Source organism: Strix aluco, chromosome 26 (assembly GCF_031877795.1).
Source record: "Strix aluco isolate bStrAlu1 chromosome 26, bStrAlu1.hap1, whole genome shotgun sequence".
Lineage (NCBI taxonomy): Eukaryota > Metazoa > Chordata > Aves > Strigiformes > Strigidae > Strix > Strix aluco.
This window is the reverse complement of record NC_133956.1, coordinates 401,832-417,823: the sequence shown is the minus strand read 5'-3', so window position 1 is coordinate 417,823 and position 15,992 is coordinate 401,832.

Here is a 15,992-nt window from a genome sequence, read left to right as displayed (position 1 = left end):
GAGGGTGAAGGGAGGCACCGGGCTTCGCTCTGCAGAGCCGACAGCGCCGGGCGGCCGCGGGGGAATAAACACGCGGCGGTGGAAAGAGTCTCTCCTTTTCCTTCCTCGGGAAAACGCGCGCGACTGAAAACAGCGTTTTCCGGTGAAAATCCCGTCCCAGCCGCCGGCAGAGAGGCGGGAGAGCCCGGCCGGCAGAGGGCAGCAGAGCGCCGCGCCGGGGCCAGGGCCGGGGGGCGAACCGGGAGCGGGGCCAGGAGGGGGGCTCGCGCCGTGCGGCCGGTTCCGCCGTCCCGGCCCCGGCGGGGCGGTCGCTGCTCGCGCGCCCGGGTCTCCCCGGGAAAGGGCTTCGGCCGGTTCCGGCGGCGGCGCGTTCCCGCTGCCCGGTGCTGCCCCCGCCGCAGCCCAGGGTGGGCCCGGCCCGCCGTGAGCTCGGGCCTGCGGCTGAGCGGTCCTGGGCGCGTCCCCGCTGCCGCCTGCCGGGCGCGGGTGGCAGAGCCCGTCCCGCGGAGCCTCGCGTCGCCGGGACCGCGGGGACAGAACCTGGAGGTTTTCCAGGCCCCGTCCTTGGCTTCGAGAGGTTGCGCTGGCAAGAGTCAGAGAAAGGCAGAAAGCACGAGGCAGGGAGAGCCAGCCAGGCTGTAAGAAAACTGCCAAGTTCACCTCTGGCTTTGGGGACCTTTTAACTGTTTTTAAGACGTACATCAAGGTCCCCACTCCACTGACTGGGTGTCTGAAGAGAAATCTCCTTTAGACTGAGATTTAAATGAGTGAACAGCTGATCCTTATCCCTAATTAATTTCACCTGCATCGAGAGGCGAGCGTTACTGGAAAGGGCGGGGAAGGAGAGCGGCGGCTCGGTGGAAGACCCCGGCGGGCTCACGGCCGGCGGGCGCTGGGAAACGACACCCGAAGGAGAAGAGCTCCTGAGCCCGATGCTGCAGACGCCTGGTGCGGCTCTGAGCCCATCGGTAGGTCAAGTGTTGCAATGGGCACAAATGACCTAATCCCTGGAAGAGAGCCATGTCTCCCAGTGAAGGAGCAAGATATTATGGGATGCAGTAGGTAGCTGCGAGGCTTTGAGTGGTCAGTGCTCTCACCGTGGAAAATTATGGGTCGAGTGCCGCACCGCTTGCTCTCCTGGTGGCAGTTCTCACCTGCCCGCTGGCACGTGGCGGCTGCAGGCTCTCAGTGAAGACTCGACAGTTTTGTGTTCACTGTACAGGGTATGAGGAGCAAAAGTGGTGCCTGGTCTGAGTTACTTTTCCCTGGGAAACCACAAAGGTCTTAAAGGCAAACCGGAGCACGTGGTGTTACATCCGTGGTGTTATATCGAGCAGAATTCTTGCTGGACCCTGACCACGAAAGCCCAGGTACAAACCCAGTCAGCTGTGGAGTGGTTTATCAGCTTGTGGCCACAACAGACTGAAAGGAGGTGCCAGCTCTCGTGCACAAACACATTTCACCTACTCCTGCCTGCAGCGTTCAAGGATTTGATGGGTGTTGATCACTGAACTTCCACCTTAGCAGATAGGGCTGGCTCACGCCCACTGCCCTGCAGAGCTCCCAGCAAGAAAATCACACCATCTCAAAGAGCAAAACCAAACAAAGTTCTTTTATCTGACCAACATCCATTGTCGTGTTTCACAGTATTACTGTGGCTCCATGTCCAGAGAAACATTCAGGCAGTTAATGCTGAAAATGCCATCACAGGCTAAACACTACCTTTTGGTGCCGAGACCCGGCTCTCTGCAGTGCAGACGAACGGGAAACGGGCTTCCTGCTGGAAGGGAGAATCTGTGCTGGTTGTCCTTGGCAGACAAGCCAGTGCGTTTTTGAAAGTGTGGGCAGCAAAAATGGTGCCCAGGTTCTGTTTGGCAATTTCTCAGGAAGATCCCCAGTCCCATTTCACATCTTGAAAGAAACTGGACAGGAGCTATCCAAAAACAGCTTCCCACATCCAACATCACACTCCAAAACAATTAAGGATTTGAGGCAACAAACAGGGACAAGGAGGGTTTTACGGAGAGCATTGGACTCTCCCCTCAGCTTCACAATTAACCTTTAATAGGGAAGTTGGGTGCTTATTCATACAGCAGTTATCTGTGCACTTGCACAAATCCTTGTCAATGCTAACTCCACATTTTAAACAAGAAGCAAAATTTGTGGGTGCAATCACAGAATGACTTCAGGCTGACAGGAAAAAAGCCGATATATCAGGGAGGCAATACTGGAAATATCTTACAGGACTGTTATGACACTTCATCTGGAACATGATATGCAGGTCACCAAGATTCAAGAAAGGTTAGTTCACAATGGGACAGATGAAAGAGCCTCTAAGATGCAGAAGGGAATCGAGTGTCTTACAAACAGGACTAGGTCTTGGCTCCTTCAGCCTAGCAAGATAAAGGCTGTACAGGTGCCTTCAAAAGCTCCAGACAGCAAACAGCATGAAAATCCTTATGGCGGGGAAAAGTGCTGGCACAGACACAACAGTGTATGAACTGCTCAGGAACAAATTTGGGCTGGAAATGATGTTTTGCAGGAGGTTCTGGAAAAGCCTCTATCTCTAAGAGATATTTAAGAACGAACATTGTTTGTGTCCAGGGTTATAGGACACGGTTGCCACTGTACGGCAGCAGGTGGCCCTGGTGCAGGGCGATGTCCCTGTGGGTCATCACCAGACCCAGCAGCTCCCCCAGGCACATCGCAAAGGCCAAACCCTTCCCTCCAGTTCATCTGTCAGACCCCACTCTTGGTTTGACTCCCTAGCTTAGTTTCCTCATCCTAAAGCACTGAAATGTTCCTGCAAGGGTCTGGGAAGAGTCAATACCTTATAACTGAGCAAAACACCCAGCCCACTCGGCTGCAGTGCAAGAGACATTGGGTGGGATCTGCCATTCTCCAGCTGGGCCCTCATGGGGAAGGACAGAGAGAAACAGCTCACAGCTATTTTCTGCTTGTGATAATTACAGTATCAAAGGCTGAACCAACAGGTTCTTTAGCAAGGAGATTCCCTGCAGCTTGCAAGATACAGATATCAAAATACCCCACAGATTCACAGCTCAGGTTTCAGGTGACTCAGAATAATATTGTGCCGTATAATAATTTCATGTAATTCCTTGTTCAAGCTGAAAAACTCAATTGATAATGACTGTCTATAAAAGTTAATAGCAGGCTACATTAAAATGCTTGCAGGATTATCTCCAGGCAACTGCAACAATATACTACTAGCAGGAGAACCATCACCAGCCCTTAGGCTTCACGAGTGGTTTCCTGTAGGCCCCATTTTCCGAGCCTGAACCAGATGGAGACCAGCACAGTGGGATCTCTCACCCCGTCCCTGGGGCATGGCAACAGAAGCTGACATGCTGGGGGAGGCTGCGGAGCCCCCGCAGGCAGCCGCTGCTGGGTCTGCGGCAGCCGGAGGGACACTTGGAACCCCCAGAGCCCTCCTCGTTGTTTTGTTTCAGCGGAGCAGGGAGGCTTTGGTCCCCCCATCCCGCCAGCCGTGCCCGCGAGCGCTGAGTCTACTCATCGTGAGCCTGGCGTCGGACAGCCCGGAGTCCCGGCAGCTCCTGCTCGCCCTCCAGATGCCGCGGTCCCATGGCCCAGCAAGACGGAGGCCCTGGCATGGGATGGAGGCGTCTCCAGCTGCCAGCACTGGCTGCCCTGGCTCTGACCACCCCTGGGACCCCGCTGTCCTCGCAGCCAGGTTCAGCTGGGGTGACTCGCCCAAGGGCACCAAGGAGAAAAGGGTGGTGGAGTTCCTCCACTCAAGCCAGAGCAGCTTTACAGCAGGGAGTTGAAAGCGCAGGATGTAAATCAGGAATGACTAATTGCTACTCAACACAGCTGCCCTAAACCTCTTCTCACAGGCTCCTCGGCCACCCGGACCTTTCCCCACCTGGCTGGGAGCAGCCTGGGGGCTGGTAACAGCCAGGAACAGCCTGGGCACAGGGAATTGCCCCCCCTCCCCGCCGCCGCACGCTTGGACACAGCCCCCCGTTCCCCTCCAAACAAGATGTTCCTGCCCAAATTCCATTACAGAGGATTTCAAATAAATAAATATCTGCTGCCACCTCTGTTGGGCAAAGCCAAGCAGCAGAGCAGACCAAGTGCTGTGCAAGGTGAAAGCGGCAAATATTTGCTTTGCCCTCTCTGCAGTTACATACCCAAAACTTTTAGTGCCTCGAGAGAACCAAGGTGAGCAGCATTGCTTCGAGCAGGTAGGAGCCCATTATTTAGTGAGAACATATTCCCGAGATGTCCCTGGCTTGGCAGACCTAAAGACTGAAATAGTAAGTTAGTGCATATAGATCATCATTTACTGAAGCACAAGCCCTGATGCACCTTTCTAGGGAAGCTCTAATTTATTATGCATTGTCATTAGCTGTAGCAGGCAGCAGGGCCTTCATTAGAGCTAGAGTTAAGGTCTGTTTTGGCTGCCTCATCAGCATCAGTGAACTGCGTCCCTGCGAGGTTTGATACAATTTAATTAACCTAATTAAAAGCTCTGATTGCAGAGATGATTGGGGTAGAGCCAGCAGCAACTGCATATTTATAACGAGCTGGAAGGTGTGGGACTGGAGCCAAATGATATGCATCTCTAATGAGCTGGTGCTATTGAAGTGTGGATTTGGAACACTAACATTTATTTTTGGCAACAATGGCCAGTTTATCTTCATGATAGAAACGATCACGGCTTGATCGTATGTAGCAGGGAGCTCAGCACTGTGCTCCCTGGGTCTCTCCAGCCCTGTGGCAGCCCCACACAAGCACCCCACAGCCCCACTGCTCCCCGCCGATCCCCCAGCACGCGGCCGGCACCTGCACATGCAGGCAGAGCAGCACACACCAACCCACCCCCTGCACCCCCCCACGCCTGCCTGCACGGCGCAGCACAGGCAGCGTGCCGAACCCTGACCCATGAGCCCGGTGAACGATGCCTGTGGGCTTCCCTGCCACAGCCACCACCCCTCCAGCCCCCCACACCACCTCCGCCCTCTCCAGACCCTCCTGCTCCACGGCCAGGCTCCCGGGACAAGGATCCGGCCTCCATCACCCCTCGGGCATCGCACACTCCGTGCCCTGCTCCTCTGGTGCGCACCCCGACAGCGGTGCCCGGACAGCGAAAGGCAGCCTGGAGCGGAGAGCTGCTGGCCAGCTTCCCCGGCGGTCCTGGGTGAGCACCAGCACCTGCCCCGCGTCCACCCACCACAGCGAGAACCCTTTCTCCTCCTGTTCAGAAGCAGAGAGGCCGTCAGCCCCTGGCAGTGCTGTCTCTGCAGGGGGGCTGTGTCAGGACGTGAGGGCTCCTGGCAGCCCAGGTCAGGGAACCCTTGTTTGTGGGCTGCAGCAGCTCTGCTTGACAGAGGCGATGGCAGTGACCTTTCTCTCTCCACGTTTACACCCTGTTCAGACCCAAGGCAAGATGTGCCACCGGCTCTCACCCCCCAGGACCCTCAGGGATGTCCTGGCCCAGGGCCCAGAGCTGTGCCTGCACCAGCTCTGCTGTGGCCGGAGTTGGCAGCTCTGCCTGTGCTGGGTCGGCCAAGCAGCGGGCTGCCGGGGGCTGTGGGGCTGCAGGGTGCAGGCAGGGTGCGGGCAGGGTGCGGGCAGGGTGCGGGCAGGGTGCTCGGCTTCGCTGGGCCGGGCAGAGGGGACCGCTTGCCATTCACCGCCCTGCCCTGTTGCCCCTCCGACGGCGATGTCAGTCCTGGAGCCATGAGGAGCGAGGCAGCAGCACGGGTGGGGGGATGGCTTCCCGCACGCCGGGGTTGCCCCCGCCCTGGCTTTGCTCTCGGCGCTGTGGGGAGTCAGGGTCCGGCGTGCCCAGCAGCAGCAGTGGGATGTCCCAGGTGTCCTGGGCAGCCAAGGTACAGCAGCAAGTCTGCTGAGCCACTTGGAAAATGTGATCCATGCTAATTATGCTGAAAAAAAGCCCTTCTGATAACAAGTATGAAATGGAAGTGTAGATAATACTCATCTCTGAGTGCCATTAATCTTTAAAACTGGAACAATAAGTGAAAACACTGCAGGGCATATGAAGCAAGGTGTGATTCACATCTGCTCCTCCGTGGCCGCCACCTGATTTATTGGCACAAGGCAACTTTCCTGCACTGTTTCAACAGAGCCGCATTACATAACACCACAGACTGTTTTGCTTGCCTTTATCAATCAAAGTATCTCCTCGGTGTTTTTAGTGGCCTGCTGTCCGTCTTCCCTGGTAGAGCTCGGGAGCACAGGAGACAAGTCCCCCAAGCCCCCGACTCTCTGGAGTCACCCTTTAGCCCGGCTGTGGCTCTGGTCCGTGACAACAGGGATGAGGTTCCCCAGGCCGAGTGCTCTGGGGGGGCACGGCAGGAGGGTCCCCCGGAGCCCGGCACTGTACCCCATGGACAGGGGCATGGCGGCTCCTTCCCCACCCCTGTGGGGCAGGTGCTCGCTGGTGCACCCCTCGGAAGCCCCGGGGTACCTGTCCTCTCCCAGACCGCACAGACACTCACTCCCTAAGCCAGAGCTCTCCAGGTCCTCTGCCACCCAGATGTACCGCATCTATCTTCACATTTGATGCCTTTCATTTTCAAATGGCTCTCTCTGGGATTCACTTTCTTTTATTTAAATAGTGGATTTGCTGAAGTGACCTTTTAGCTGACTCCGAGGAGAGGTGGGCAGCTGCCTCCTATTGCAGTCCCAGAAAGACTGCTGACCTGTGGCTTTGAACAAGTTCAGAGCATTGCTTGCCTTTTGGCCATACCCCTCAATAGAGCCTTTGGATGGATTTTTCTCCCACACTCCTGAAAAGACATCATCAGAGACATTTCCCCTCACAGGCTCTTTAATATTTACACTGACTTTGTGAACAGATAATATATTCCACCTTTTTTTTAGCCTTTTAAAAGCACATGCTCCTTCTCGTAGCGCGGTCGGAGGAAGCAGTGGCTGCTGCGTGCAGGCTGCCTTGGAAGGCGAGGAGGACAAACAGTCCTGGGGGGGAACACAGACTGCTCTGAACTGCCTTCACTTGCCTCCAGCTCATGGCACCGTCCGGCAGCATCCCGGAGCAGCCGCAGACCTGGAGTGGCCCTGCTGAGTCCCATGTCTCCTGCTGCAAAAGAGAGACAGTCTGTAAAACCTTCCTCCCAGCACTAAGCCCAGAGCTGATTATCTTGTGAGTTGGAAGCAACCCAAATGCAAAACAAAATGCTTCTAAAAACTGTCCCATGATCTTATAAAGCCTGGCTGTGGGCTTAACTATATCAAAATCATACGGATGTTTTTTGTCAAAATTGTTCTAAACCAGGAAGGCAGCAAGCAGCTTACAACCCAGAAGTGTCATAGATGTACTCGCAAATGTTTGTCCATAACTTTGCTGAATCCAGACTGCAAGTCCGGGAGGGACTGTCAGATCCTGTGTTCTGATTGCCTGAACGCTGCCACCCACTGCATTTCACTCAGAGAGCCAAAACTGAGTCCAGCAGCTCCAGCTGGGCTTTGGCATTTCAGTTCTGAGGAGGCTGAGCCACAAGCAGCCTCGAGCAGGAGGTTCACCCCTGCCCAGGTGACAGCAGAGAAGTGCTGAGGGTAAAGCTGCCTGGGTGTTCCTGAGAGCAAAATCATGACCCCTGGGGCAGAGGAAGGCAAGACCTCTATAGTCCTTGGCATTTTCACTTGGACCTAAACTTCTTCCTTGCCTCAAACCTGGTGCACATATAAACCACAGACATAGATGAGCAGAGCACAGCCAGAAATGTCGACAGAGGCTTCAGGGTACCCCTCCATAGCGCACGTCCTGTGCCTCGCCCCATGTCGTGTGAAAGGCCTGGCTGAGGTGCAACCACCTGCCCCAGCAAAAAGCATCGGGACGCCCTGATGAGATGCACCCGCGGGTCCTGAGGGAACTGGTGGGTGAAGTGGCTCAGCCACTGTCCATCATATTGGAGAAATTGTGGCAGTCTGGTGAACTTCCCACTGACTGGAAAAGGGGAAGCATAGTGCCCGTTTTTAAAAAGGGAAAAAAAGAAGACCTGGGGAACTACAGGCCAGTCAGTCTCACCTCTGTGTCCAGCAAGATCACAGAGCAGATCCTCCTGGGGACCGTGCAGGGCCACGTTGGACAGGGCTTTGGGCAACCTGGGCTAGTGGAAGGTGTCCCTGCCCAGGGCAGGGGATGGGACTGGATGGGCTTTAAGGTCCCTTCCAACCCAAACCTGTCTGTGATTCTGTGAACTGTTCTTTGGGGCAAAAATCCTTCACCTTTGAAGATGACAGGACACAGCCTCAAAGCAGGAGATTTGATTATGAGCCTGTACAAGCTGCAAACATTCCCTGCCTGCTGCGGGCAGTGCAAAGCTCCTGTTCCCTTCCAACACTGCAGAGGTGGGGGAGGACCCGGGGTCCCTGGCCAGGAGGGACTGCTCCGACTCCGGCTGTCCTTCCCACTGCGGCTGCCCAGGAGCAGGTGTCAGACCTGTCTCAGGAGGACGAGCTCGGCCTCTCCCATGAGCTGCTCCGGTGGTTGGTGTCCCTCTGGCCGACGGCCACGCTGGCTCCCCACGGTGCAGTGCACCAGACACTCAGCACCAGCGGGACTGCACGGCCCCTCAGGGCTCTCCCTGGCGCTGAGCTAGAGCCGTCCTGGGACAGAGAAGTATCAGCGAAGAGGAGCCAGGGAGAGGAAGGCCAGGAGCGGCATGCCCAGCAGGGAGGGTCCCTGAGGGCTGGGGCAGAGCGGGGGGACAGGGGCATCTGTGGGGTGAAGCTGGGCAGGGAGGGGCTGGCCTGAGGTAGCCCCTTAGGTGGGCCAATGATGACAAGAGCGGTGGGGCACACAGCTGCACAGAGGGTCACATTTTTGCAGTCCGTGTTGCCCTAACAAACAAATGTCCCAGGATGCAGACAATAATGTTTTTATGAGACTCTAAATTCTAAACTCAAATGCCCTTTGTAGTGGACTAATAGCCAACACGTGGCCCTTCATCTCATGCTGAACTTTTGTGGTCCTACAGGGGAAAAAAAGGCCCTGGTGAGCATTTACACTGAGCACTTTGTTCTCACAGATTTGTAGAGCAAAGAGAATAATGTATTGAGACTCTCAGCCCGTGCCAGTTTGGCTTCATTTGTCCTTCTGAACTTGCCCTGAGAGATAATGTTTCCTTCTAATCTGCTGCCGTCCACCTACAGCAGGGACCCAGTGAATAATTCTTCCAAACAAGCCTTTATTCTTAAGACTCTATCTGGCCCTAACCCTTTCTCCCCCCTTACAGGGTAATTGTTGTGTTCATTACATGATAATAGCCCGAGCTGTATTCCAGCCCACACTTGCCATGGCCACACAAACAAGGTTCAGGCTGCACTGCTTTCAGGATAATGCTGCTCATTTGGCATTATTTGAAAGAATGTGCCAGGCATCTGAGCACCCGGCACGCTCGCTTCGCCAGCCTGCCTGCGTCAGATCACAAGTCAGATACAGTGGCTTCGCTCTCCGCAAGAAACCAGCACGTCCTCCAAAGAGCTAAGGGGTTTTTACCATGCATCATAATAAACGACTGTTACACTCCTGTGGGAAGACGACACAAGGAAGAGGAAACGAGACTTATCAGTCTCTGGTTAACATGACAAACCTTTTCTATTCTTTTCTGTTCAGATACTTATGTCACCCTTTCACAATGATATTTTAATAAGTCTGTGTAAGCTTCACAAATTGCCCTTTATGTCTGTAGGAGATGGGAAGCGCCAGGGGGTGAGCAATGTGCATGCTGAGTGCACAAGAAACCCGTTGTCTAGTCTGCTCCTGGAAGTCCCTCTCTAGGGATATCTGAAATGGGTTCCCCTCTGAAAATACCCAAGGGAGCCCCCTCTGCTGCAGAGAGGTATTAGTAATAGCAGCACTGGCTTCACGGTGCATTTCGACGGGATAAAGCTAAGCCGAGGTCAGATACTGTGGTCAGGCACTGACAGGGGGCTTTGTTCCTAACTCTGCTCCTGAGCTTAAGGAAAGGCTAAGGGTCACGCTCTGATACCTCCCAGGAAGGCTGGAGAAACGAAACCCTTCAGCCTGTACCGGCCTAAACCTTGGCGTTGGCTGACAAAGTGTTCCTCTGCTGCGGGGAGGCCGTCTGAGTCCAGCAATGACTATTATTTGCTGCTAAGCAAAGGGTTAGCTCAGACTGACACGTGCCTTGCCTGCAAGAGCCGCAGAGCGCGCAGCAGCTGCTCCGTCGGCAGGGATACGGCGTGTGGGGCCAACACCCGCGTGCGTGTGAGCACACGCGTGTGCACATGAGCACCTTTAGGAGTACGCGTGCGGTGGGAGCTACGCTGAACGCAATCTGTGCGGGCTGTTCCCAAACTAGTCTGTGCATGGCAGGGGGGTTTCTCTGCAGGAAATGTGAGAAAAAAACTCACATGCAGGTTCTTACATGAGCATGTATATGCAAAACCACGCAAGTATCTGCCATACACATCCACGCTCTGTGTGGGTACGCGATTGCTCACATCTCAACGCGGTGGTGATAAAAACAGGCACTGAGAGAGGCTCGGCTTCCCCAGGCTGCGCTCAGCGCTGTGCACTGCGCCACCCACAAAGCCCTGCCTGCCCAAAACATCTGCACACGCACGGATACCCCACACCGTCCCCACGGCTTCGGCTGGGCCCTGTTCCCAGCTCACGGAGCTACCCAGGCAGTGCGAGACATCCCCGCGCAGGACAGCTTGTTCCGAGAGAGCAGGAGCTCGGAAAACCTGCGCAGGAAAGGCAGCGTCCTTTGTGTATGGTGGGGCTGGACTCCTGCCAAATTCCTCTGCACCCACTGCCTCTATTAAATGCGTCAATCATTTCTTGGCAATCCAAGCCCCAGAGAAGAGTTGAGAGGCAACTTCAGACAGTTCGGTTGCTTTCATTAAAAGGTGAAAAATACACACTGAGCAGGAGCAGAGAGCAGGGCTGAGCTCCGCCTGCACGGAGAGCCGGGCTGCTGAACCCTTCCTGCCTGGGAGCAGCAAAAGCCAGACCCTCACCCGGTCACGGGCTCTGCCAGCCTGGGAAGTACCCGCTGACAGCTACTGCTCAAGGACAGCCACAGCCCCTCGCATGCGGGTCTCAGCCTTGTTGGGTGGCTGGGAAAGCTGAGAGGGAGTGTCATGGTGAAGAGGATGCCGGAGAGCCCGTGCATGGCAATCCCAGCGCGGGTGGGCAGGGGCTGGGGCAGGCAGCGGGACGGCTGAGACCTGCCTGGGCCCGGAGTCCTCGGACCGCGACTGTCACCTCGGTGGTGCCGCCAGCCACGCGGCCACCAGCAGCATATGGGGCTGGAAGGGAACCTGCTCCATTTCTGGAGCTGGACCCAGGGGAGAACTGAGGCCGGCCTGACGGTAGCCGCCGGGGTGCTGGGTGGAAGGTGCCCTCGGAGCGGGGCGACACCTGGGCTGCCATGGCAGGGCTGGCGGTGCTGGCACCCGGGAGCAGCGGGGCTCTTGGGAACAGAACAGGAAAGTCTGGGTGACTCAAAGATTCCTGGCACAGGGCACAGCTGGTGCCAGCCGAGCACAGCACAAGAGAGGAGGACAAGGGGGAGGAGTTTGGGCAGAAAACAGTGGGGCTGAGGAGCAGGGACAAGGGGCCTGGGAACACCGGGCAAAAGTGGTCTGAGAGGGTCACTGGGGGAAGGCCAGGAGGGGCCCAGGCCGCCGAGAAATGGCGGGTCCAGGGGCGGCGAGATCAGGAGCTGCAGTTGTTTCTGTTTCACAAGGCAGGACGAAAAGGACTTTGCATGAGAATGGAGAGACTTGAACTGCTCCGTTTTGCCCACAGCCCTGTGGACAGGCTCAGCAAGTGAATGGCTCCTGGGATGCCACACTCTGCCCCGGGGTCAGGGACCTTCCTGCTGGCAGATGTCCCCCACTGCCCTGGCAAATGCTGGGGCCCAGCTGGGCACCGATGGCTCACTCCAGCCCCGAGTCCTCCTGCGCCCCGGCCAGCGCGTCCTGCACCAAGGGGCATGTTGATGCAATTACTGAGTCGACCCCAGAACACCACCTCCCTGCGCGTGGACACCGGTGTCCCGGGAGGTTCACCCCTGCCAGGGGCTGCTCGTCCCCACTCGGCCGTGCTCAGGGGCTGCCAGAGGGCTGCTGCACGCCCGCACCACTCCCACCCAGGCAGCTCTCGCCTGCCGCTCCGCTTCTTCCCTTTGCCTTTGCCTCCTCACGTAATTGCTTTGATCTTCACTCCAGGGGCTCACTGTTAAAAATTAATATTTCATGGATGTTGCTGCCCATGGCTTGAAAAATGGCTTTTCTCCCCCAGGTAGTGGCTCGCACCAAATCCTGAAGGACTGCTCAGCTCCGAGATAAACAGATGGGGACGAACCCTCTTGGGTTCCTCGTGCCTCAGTGCGGGGCAGGATGGGACCTGCTCCTGCACCGCAGAGCCGTGCTGACGCGGAGGAAGCGGTGACCGTGCCACGGTGCCCAGGCTGTCCTGGCAGGCTCTGCCAGTCCCCGGAGCAGCCCTGCCCACCCTGCCCAGGCTGCAGCACTCGGTGGCTCCTGCCAGCCGTGCCCGCACCCCCGGGGCTCACCGCCGCTGCCTCCTCCGCGTCGGCGAGAAAGGGGCTGCAGATGGGCCACTGGGGCTCATTTCCCTGTAATTAGCCGAAGGGCCAGTGCAGGGCGGACCATGGCATGCCCTCTGTGCCCTCTCGACCGGGCTGTCTCCCCAGGTTCCTCAGCACCCAGGTGCCAGCAGCCGGTGCCAAGCACTGATTCTCTGAGCTTGTAACAGAGACGTGAACAGCGGCGCTTTCCCCAGCAGCCCCAGCACCCTTGTCTGCCCTCACGGCTCCCCCTGCCCCCCCCCAGTGCCAGGGACCCGCGGGGGTCCTGCCCTGTCTCTCAAGTTTCTCTGTGCTGGAGGAGGCTGCTCAGCTCACAGCCCCAGCCGGGAGCCGCGTCGGGGGCAGGCCCGCAGCCCGGGGCGAGCACAGCCTGGGAACGGTCCCCTCTCCTGTCCTGCCGGGTGCTTTGCGAGGGAAGGGATGCAGCGCCTGGGGCGGCGGGGCGGGTGCAGCAGGAAGTCGGGCTTGCCGAGCTGGGTGTGTAGCATGTGGGGATGCTTGTCTGGGCTCCCAAAGCATTTTCCAAACACTTTAATTATAGTGATTTATATGGCAAAAGTGTGGGGGCGAGAGCTTGGGAAAGGCATTAGCAGGTTTGTTCTGAGGGCTCTAATCAGAGGTAGGTGATGGGGGGGAGGGAGGGCACAGCACTGGGGCTGTACCTTGAACTGCAGCATGAGGACAGGTTTGAAGGATGCAGAACCTCCCAGCCATGCCAGGGATGTGCTGACTGCATTCCTGAGGCCTCGGCGCGTTATGTGCTCCCGCAGGAACAGCCCTAGCACCAGGAGCACCACCAGACGTCCTGTGCCTGTCCCCTGCGCTGCTCCTGAGCCAGAGTCCTCAGCACCGGGCCCCCGGGGGTCCGTCCCCATGGGGCTTACCCAGAAGGAGTCAGTGGAGCCCTGTCAGCCCCACACACAGCACCGACACAGCCCGCACGTCCCCGGCACCAGCACCGGAGAAACATGAGGCCACGTGGCACACAAGGGTCACCAGAAAACAATCAACAATTCAACAGCAACTCAGTATTCTCCTCCTGTTGAAAATTAATAACCTCTTCTATTCTTGTTTTGTACAACATCATTCTCCTAAATCTCCACCATGTTACATCATGCACCCACAAACAGTTTTCTGCAGCAAAGAGCCCCTGGTCTCTGCACAGAAGCAGCAGCTCCCCAAGCCCAGGGAACCCAGCAGCCGGGAGAGCACCGCGGGGCAGCAGAGCTCACGCTGAAACCTCAGCCCCCTCTGAGCCTGCCTTGCTCCAGGGAGACTGTCACTCCGACAGAGTCCTAATTACACTGGGGGAAGCGAGAGAAATATCGGGCTGCTGCCATGGCTGGTGGCAACAGCCGTGCCCCAGGCACAGTGCAGGGGCTGCGGGGCCAGCCACGGTTATCAGCTGGTGCAGGGGTGCGAGCAGCACTGGGCTGGTGGCTCTGACCCCTCTGAGCCGTCACAGGATGAGGCCCCGGCAGCGTGGCTGGAGCACATGTCACCCCTGCTGCAATCCTGTTTCTTGGCCTGTTTTCTGATAAATAACCTTTTCCTGTCCTTTTTGACACTGATGTTTATTGATGTCTGAAATCCCTTACAGCCAGGTCTGGCCTCAGATAGCCGAGGTGCCCTGCGTATCCTGTGGCCATGGGGCAGGAGCAGGGAGAGGGGCAGAGCCAGCTCCGCTTCTCCAAGATGCCCGCAGCCTCCCTCACACTCTTGCTCCCAGATGTGTCAGGGTGGACGCTGGCAGCATCTCCCAGTGCAAACATGGCATTGAGGACAGTGAAAAAAAGAGAATGCTTTAAATAAATGTACCTCTGCTTCCTGAGGCAGCTGCTCTTGTCGGTGTGGGCAGTGCTGAGCATCCCCAGCCTCAGCTCTGTGCTCCTCATCCTCTCTCGCAGGGAATGTGGGTCAGCAACCCCAGATGGCAAAGGGTTCACCCTCAGTCTCGGGGCCCAGCACTTTGCCCTCAGAGGCCAAAGCCAGGCAAGCCCATGGCAGCCTGATACCCCTGTCCCCACCACCAGCTGGAGCCAGGAACTCTCCTCCCCTGCTCCCGTGCAGAGGACATCTGCCCTAAAACCACACAGACCCTGGGTGGCAAACCACTCTGCCCTACCTGGGGAGAATTTGCTGATTAAGGGATAAGCAATCACTTTTCTACCCATGGGCTCACGTTATCACTTAATTGAATCCAATTGATTGAGAAGCTAAAAGCAGCCCTGGCTTAGAGCATTGCAGATGGTGCTTGGGAGCAGGGCAGCATGCTGAACCCTTAAAAGCATTGGCATCAAGGGCAGACACAGTCTTGCTCTCTTAAAGTGTCTCACACATCATTATTATGAACAGGAACCAGCAGCAGCAGAGCAGTTCCAGGGGAACATTATTTATTATATTTCAAGTCTGCACAAACAACCTCTTATTCTTGCCCCCTCTGCCCTCGGTGGGCAGGCTCTGCTCCCACAGGGATTTCAAGGGAAGGAAGTGTGCATCTGCAGGGCGGAGTGGGGGCAGCCTGGCTCTTAAGTGGTCTAACCACTAGCCCACACTGCTGGGCATGGAGCCCAGAAAACCTGCTGCCCAAACACAAGCCTGCACGAATGAGCAGCTGCATCCAGGGTTGCTTGTAAACCTGCACCCCGAGCAGTGCTGGTGAGGGGGGATCTGGGGGAGCCCCACCACAGCTGTCCCCGGCCAGGGAAGGGGGGCAGGCACCGAGGTCCCCGCAGGCGTGGGGAGAGGGTGGGAGGGGAGCGCTGGGCACCCGCTCGGCCTCAGCAGCAGCCGCTGCTTTGCACCGTGGTGCGGGGCAGAGGTGTCGACGCTTTCTTGGCAGCCAGGTGAAAAGTCCCTGGGCACAGCTGACACACAACGCTCGGGGCTGCAGAGCTGGGGCATCTTCACGCCCAGTAACAGCGTGTGCTCCACGAACTGCTTCTCTGCGGTGAGCCCGACTGCGGGACATCACAGGGGCTGGAAATCTCCCCTGGTGCTCTGTTAACATGCCACTGCCCAGGCATGGTCAGACTCCACTCATCTTGCGTTTGTCTTTCTGATTTGGTTGCATTTTTCAGGCATTCAGCACTGAGATCCCTACAAAAGACGGTGCATACTTTATTAACTCTGCTACTTTCTTCTCCACTAATTAAAATCAAATTATATCTGATGCACACTGCATGCTTTGCAGTGAAAGCAACCTGCTTTCCCATTCTGCTCTCTGGAGCCTTTGTCGCCGAAGCAATTTATTTAGCCCGCTGAGCTGAAAAGAGTGCAGCCCTGCAGAGAGCACGGGGGTGTCTGAGGACCCAGCTGGCTGGAGCCCCTCCTGGGCTCACCGCTTGGGTCCATGCCAGGCTGGGGCCGGGGTCC